This window comes from Nothoprocta perdicaria, unplaced genomic scaffold, assembly GCF_003342845.1.
Source record: "Nothoprocta perdicaria isolate Ctin4 unplaced genomic scaffold, notPer1 scaffold_102, whole genome shotgun sequence".
NCBI classification, from domain to species: domain Eukaryota; kingdom Metazoa; phylum Chordata; class Aves; order Tinamiformes; family Tinamidae; genus Nothoprocta; species Nothoprocta perdicaria.
This window is the reverse complement of record NW_020454117.1, coordinates 2,550,029-2,556,168: the sequence shown is the minus strand read 5'-3', so window position 1 is coordinate 2,556,168 and position 6,140 is coordinate 2,550,029. Positions and strand designations below refer to the sequence as shown.

Sequence of the window (6,140 nt, the reverse complement as noted above, 5' to 3'; positions counted from 1 at the left end):
TTTTTTTTTTTTTTTCTTTTTGGGTAAATAATCCCTGACCTCAGCTCACCCCTCTTTACACTCTGCAGGGCACCTGGCAGATTTAGGAGTGGTGCTTTGCTCTCTCTCTCTCTCCTGCCCAACCTTCCCACCACGTGAATGCTTGATAATGATATCTATGTATTTGTGAAAATAGGCTTATTGCATTAATATTAAAATATACAGCTTTTTTTACAATGTGCAAACTGTTCTTGTTGCTATGTCCATATTAAAGATTAGTTTTCTGAAAGTGTGAATGTGCTTTACATACAGAATGTATGTACGCTTACACATATGTATGTATGTACACTTTGTGTGTTTCACCTGCTGTCTAATCATCTTACACTACTTACGGATTTGAATTAGATAAGTTTCATAACCATCTCCCTGTTGTATGAGTGAGGTGAGCATCTCTCTCATTTTGCAGGCAAATGAAGCAACTCGTTTGTGAATGTACAGTGGTTCTGTTGCAGAGTGAGAAAATGTCTCCTCTCTGAATCTTGTCCTTAACAGTGAGTACCTGTGAGAGGATCTAGCTTGATGTAACATGTCCTGTAGAAAGCTTGTGTAGAACTTTCACYTTTTCAGATTACATCCAGGAATGCTCTTGCTTGCATGACTGGTACAAGGGACAAACACTCTAAGTTCTATTTTCCAGGCATTCCTAGAGCTGATAGAAAGTCCCTCTTTTTGACACAGGAAGAAGTGTTCCAGAGAGCTTTTTGTCTCGCCTATTCTTTAAAAGTCTCCAGTGATGGATATACTACAACCTCTATTTCCCAACTCTCTTAATTTATACCCCYTTTTTTTTATTTGTTCTAACCCAGCTGGCATGTGAAATGGTGTTTTTTGCTGTCTGTGCCTTTTTTTCCTCATTTTCATATTTGAACACAGTCATAAAGTCACCATTCTTAAAAAAATGGCACAAGTCCTTCTCTTCATCCTTGGAAGCTTAATTTCAAGTTTTCCATAATCTTTCATCTTKATATCTTTTGTAGTGTTTCCATTTCAAATTCATGCAAACGGCCTCCCTACTTAGCAATGTCCCCAGCAAGGTCTCTTACTCTGTAGTTGCTTCATCGTGTAGTTTGAGACATTGATATTGGCAAATACACAAACTCCAGGACATCTACCATGAAAAGAACCGTGRAATTGCACTTGTACACTGTTTCCTGAATTTCTTTGACACCTGTTTAAATATTCCAGTTTTGTTTCTCTCAGTGGATGTTTTTGACCTCTTTATACTTATCTACGGRCATATACTATCTTATGGAGAGCCTCCTCTTGTACTCTGTATAGGTCATCTATCTTGTTTTTTTSTTTGGCTTTTTAATATTAATGTTGTTTTTCACTGTGAAATTTAATGTATACTTGCATGTTTTGACTTTCCATATTGCTTTTTGATTACATCATCCTCTGTGTTTCTTAATATAGCTCTACCCAGTTGAATGTGCCTGATGATAATCTAAGAGGAAGCCAGAAACACATGGACAGTGTAAACTCTACTAGCTGGTGAGTAACATTTTCATAATGGTGTTACCATCTCTTATGTTGTGAACATATGGAGAAAGTCTTTTAAGAACTCCCTCTGAGCTCCTTTCTYGAGCCTTTCACTGCATCTCCTATCATCATCAAAAAAGGTTCTAACACCTACTGCTGTTTTGGTGAAAATCTCTGTTTTGGTGAAACTTAGAAGACGTGCCTGAGCAGAAGTATGTTAATTTAGCTAATGCGGGTAACATTCACAGCCTAGTCTCAGAGATCTAGGCATCTGGCAAGGAATTCAAGTCATCTGTCCTTAACTGTGTGTTTTCATTATGTTTTGGTAGTATTTTGTTTGTTCTGAGAAGATTAAAGTTAGCATGAGAGTGAGGCATTGTGTTACAATCACAAGACCCTTTCGCTGTTTAGGTGTAGTCTACAGCTTCAGGAAAGAGATATTTTTCTCTCCAGTGTCGTTCATTATCTCCATCTTTTCATTTATCATTATTTTCAGAAAAGGAATATATGCTATCTAAATCTCCAGAAATATTACTCTAAAATTTTGAAATATAGCATATGGTGTTGTCCTCCTTATGCTCTCTCTAAAAAAAAAAAAAAAAAANAAAAAAAAAAAAAAAAAGAGAGAGAGAGAGAGAGAGACAACCTGTTTAGCACATGCTCAGATCATCAGCATTGACCCTGCTGCCTCTTCTTTCTCTCTGTTATTACACTACCCTGTTTTCTAGGATCTCTATATCCCAATATGTTGCTTCATAACGTAAGTTCTGTTTCATGAGTGAAATCAATGTTATCTCCCTGCAGCTCTTCAGCATTGTATTTGAGGGAGCTGAACAATACGATATTTGCTTCCTTTACCTCCATTTTAATAAATTAAACCTAATATCAGTAACCTAATTAATCTACTACTGTCTTCATAGTCAACAGTCTGAAATGATATGGCATGGAAGGAGAGTCGAGAGCTTTCCTTTTTCTCACTCTTTCCTTTGGTCGTATTTGTTCAGAAGACTAGAGATGATTTTGGAAGGCTCACGGTCTATTTCATATATCACGGTTTGTGACTGTGATTTTATCTGATAACTTATCTAACAGTTCTGTCCTGTAACTGAGGTCTCGAGTAACATTGATGTTACCTATGTTCCCAAGTGATCCACTATGTGGTAAAAAATTAACGAAGGAAACTTAAGTCCAAGTAATCCCATGACTGCTGTGAGTTGTAAATGAACATAGATAGTTACTGTCATTCAGCTGATTCATAGTAATATGTTAAGCTAGGTCACTTAGTCATAGCTTGATACAGAAGAACAGACTGTTTGGAATATTTTATCTCAAGTAGTCATGAAACGTGTGTAGATTCAGCTCCGGTGGTGATATCAGTTGTTACTAAAGGCTAGTTTTTTGGACAACCACCAACCCAGGCATCATCAAGTTCCAGTCAAATGAAAGTTTCATTCCCTCTTTCTTAAAATCTGTAATATGGAAGACAGGCTTTYAAAACAGGCAGATTCTGTAACTGCAATATGATAAATTAGGTTGACAATGCTGTGAGGATCTTTTCTTCAGTACAAGAGATTGACTTTTTTTGGGAGTCATTTTGTTCATTGTTTTGTTTATTTCTGGTAGCAATGAATTGCAGTGTATTGTTAATCTTAATACCATCAGGTTAAAGGTGTGTATGAAGGACGTTTCTCATGATTTGTTCAACTCAAAAGGATGTGCATCATGACCACATTTCTGATAAGGACAGTTGACTGAAGATAGAAGAGTATTTCAGATAAATAAAGGAAAAAAATAGTGTGCAAATGCAAAGGGAGSTTAACGCTTTTAAGGGCTTGATAAGATTAAAGTTTCTTTTACTTATCAAGGGACACAGAAGAAATTAAAAGAATGGTACTGAAGCAGGGAGTGGGGGGAATGTAGTGAACCACATGAGTTTATCAGACTCTAAAGGCACAAAATGAGAAATGTAGTAGAATAATTGATGTGTAAGGGAGCATAATATGTCTCAAAACAACATACTAGTTAAAATCAGATTATTTAAGTAATTCAGATTAGCCCCCTCTTCATGCTTTTGTGCTGCCTGTTAGATACTTGGTGAGGGAGTATATTGTCTTGTTTTTTGCTTTATTTATTTTATTTATTTATTTATTTTAAATCAGTTTGGTATCATGTGTGAAAATGGAGCTCCTTCTCCTCCCTCCTGGAAACTGTACTTCATTTATTAGCTGGGATTTAAATACAATTTCTAGGGATATCTTGGTATAGAGTAAAATGTGCTCTGAATTCTTGGGCATGTGCTTGCTGCGAATACCTGTGGAATGCCAACAACCGAGATTAACGCTCCTCACAGTGGATCTGGGGTTATTTCACGCTCTTTGAACAAAAGCCACTGATTTCAGGTGGGCTCTGGCAAGAGCCTGTGTTTTTTAAGGCCTTTTGGTAGCTTGTAGCTGAATAAGCAGAAACTCCAACTTCATTACGTTGCCTTCCAAGGAATATTTTCTTGCAGGAGCAGCTGCATTACTCTGTCAAGGGTACTAATGAAACAACACTGACCCTTTATTAACTAAYTGTAGAGCTAATTATACAACTAAGAGTTAAGTTGATTAACTATTGGTGAATAGCGAGTAACCATTTTATGGCACACAGCAGCTCTTTATTTAAACCTTCATATTCTGGTGTTTTGAGTGTAATGAYGAGCATTACCCTGGCCATGGTTAGAGGCAGACCATTCCGTTTATCTCTTCGTCTGGTTGAAGCAAGTAGAGAGAAATATGAGAATATCTACTGCTGAGCAGCAGTTGGGCATGTGATAGCAAGGAACTTGCTGCAGCCCTTGCTGCTGTTTTCCAACTGGTTAGAAGCACGGGCAGCTTAAATGCTGCTGATTTATGTGGTTTGGTGTGTAACAGCTGCTTTTCCTCTGTCATAACTAAGGACAGCAGATGTTTACGTCAAGGAGGGGAATGTCTGAAAAGCAAAGCAAAAGTGGCCCTACTTGCAAGGCAGCTGCCTCTCAATGGGATATAGGTAGTAGTGTGCTGAGGTTGTGCTTGGGCTGACCTCTTGGGAAACACAGAAGTTGGTTTGAATTACACAAAATGATATAGGAATCTTTGTCATCTGGCGAAATGAAATAATCGCTCTGAAGTAGACCCTTTTGTCCTTTCCTTGGAGACTGGAACAGAGTATCTCTCCGTTTTGTTTAAAAACAGAAGCAGATGGTGCTGCCCACACCTCTTTTCCGTCCTCCTTTTTCCTTAGCCTTCTTATTAGCAAACTTGCTCAGCACCTGGACACCCAAATATGCTTCCCTCTGTTAATCTCRATGGAATTCAAACTTGCATCTCTTCTCAGAAGAGTCTTTCACCCATTAGGTTTAAAGATAGTCTAGAAAAATGGGAGAACCCACTTCTGACTGGCATAAACCTATACCAAAATGATAAAACAACGTGCAAAACACTGTAGTGGTTAAAACACACAGTTCCATTTTTTCCTTATTGACTAGAGCAAGAGATTCTGTATTTCAAGTTAGGTGTCTTATTTAGTCCCATGAATTGTATTTTTTTTAATTATTATTACTTGTGTGTGTGTAGAAAGAAATATGAAGAACATTTCCACCCAACAGCAGCCCCTGTCCTGATCACTTTAACACTAGCTAATATGTTGCAGTGGGTTCAGGCAGGAGGAGTGGAACTGCTCTCTCATTTCTCCTCTTTGTTGTTTGGCTATGGTGTRTAATAGGAGGCAAAAATGGCAGCCATATATATCTGCCAATTCAAGAAGCTCAATGAAACCTTAGGATATATAAGTAAAAAAGAACATCTTAATTTCTGTGTCCTGATCAGAACTGGGTCTTTGATGGGCCAAAAAGCTACAGAAGATCTGGGCATGCCCGTAGCAGAGCCTTAGGCAACAAATATACTTTGAAGTAAAACTAAGATACTTGGAAGTTTTGTGTCTCAAGGTAGGTACCATTTTCTTGGTAGACCAATTTAATAATTGAATGATCATATTCAGAGTACGGACACTGAACTGTCTGTTTACAATGTGTTTTATTTATATATGTATATATATATGTATTTCTTTTTTTGTGTCTACATGTGTTTCTTGTTTCACCAAACTTCTGACTTCAAATATGGGCCACACCTGGTGTGTGATAATAACCTAGCTTTATTTTGAGAATCCCTGATGCTTTGCCTGCCTCTCAGAAATACTGCAAGTCAGAGAGAGGGACAGTTCTGAGTTCCTTTGAAGAACCCCAGAATAAAGTAACATTGAGAAGGATTGAGGCCAAGGTACTTTTATTAAACAGAACTCTTTGGTGACTAGTTGCACTCTCCATGTCTTCTGCCAACTCTATTAGCTACTTTCTCTGAGGAGTAATACATCCAACTGAAAAAAAAATACTGTTCCACGTTCAAACATCCTACAAATGCCCATTTGAATATATTTCTACACAAATTCCATATGTTGACAAGCTTCTATTTGAGTAAAAATGACATTTCTTAATCCTGTATTTGATTTTCTCTGTTACGGACTAAATCCAATTGCCTAGATGGGAATAAGCCTTAGTAAAAGATGATATTTGTCTTTGTTAATCATGCAGAACACCCACAGCT

At 37.5% G+C, this 6,140-nt stretch overlaps 1 long non-coding RNA gene across 1 annotated transcript in view; it reads left to right on the top strand.

Annotated features, from left to right (window-relative positions):
- LOC112949275 overlaps positions 1-6,140 on the top strand; it is a 23,802-nt gene that overhangs the window by 4,464 nt on the left and 13,198 nt on the right. The window contains exons 2-3 of the long non-coding RNA XR_003249780.1: positions 446-530; positions 1,453-1,530. This is a non-coding gene — a long non-coding RNA (uncharacterized LOC112949275). The remainder of the gene's footprint in view (positions 1-445; positions 531-1,452; positions 1,531-6,140) is intronic.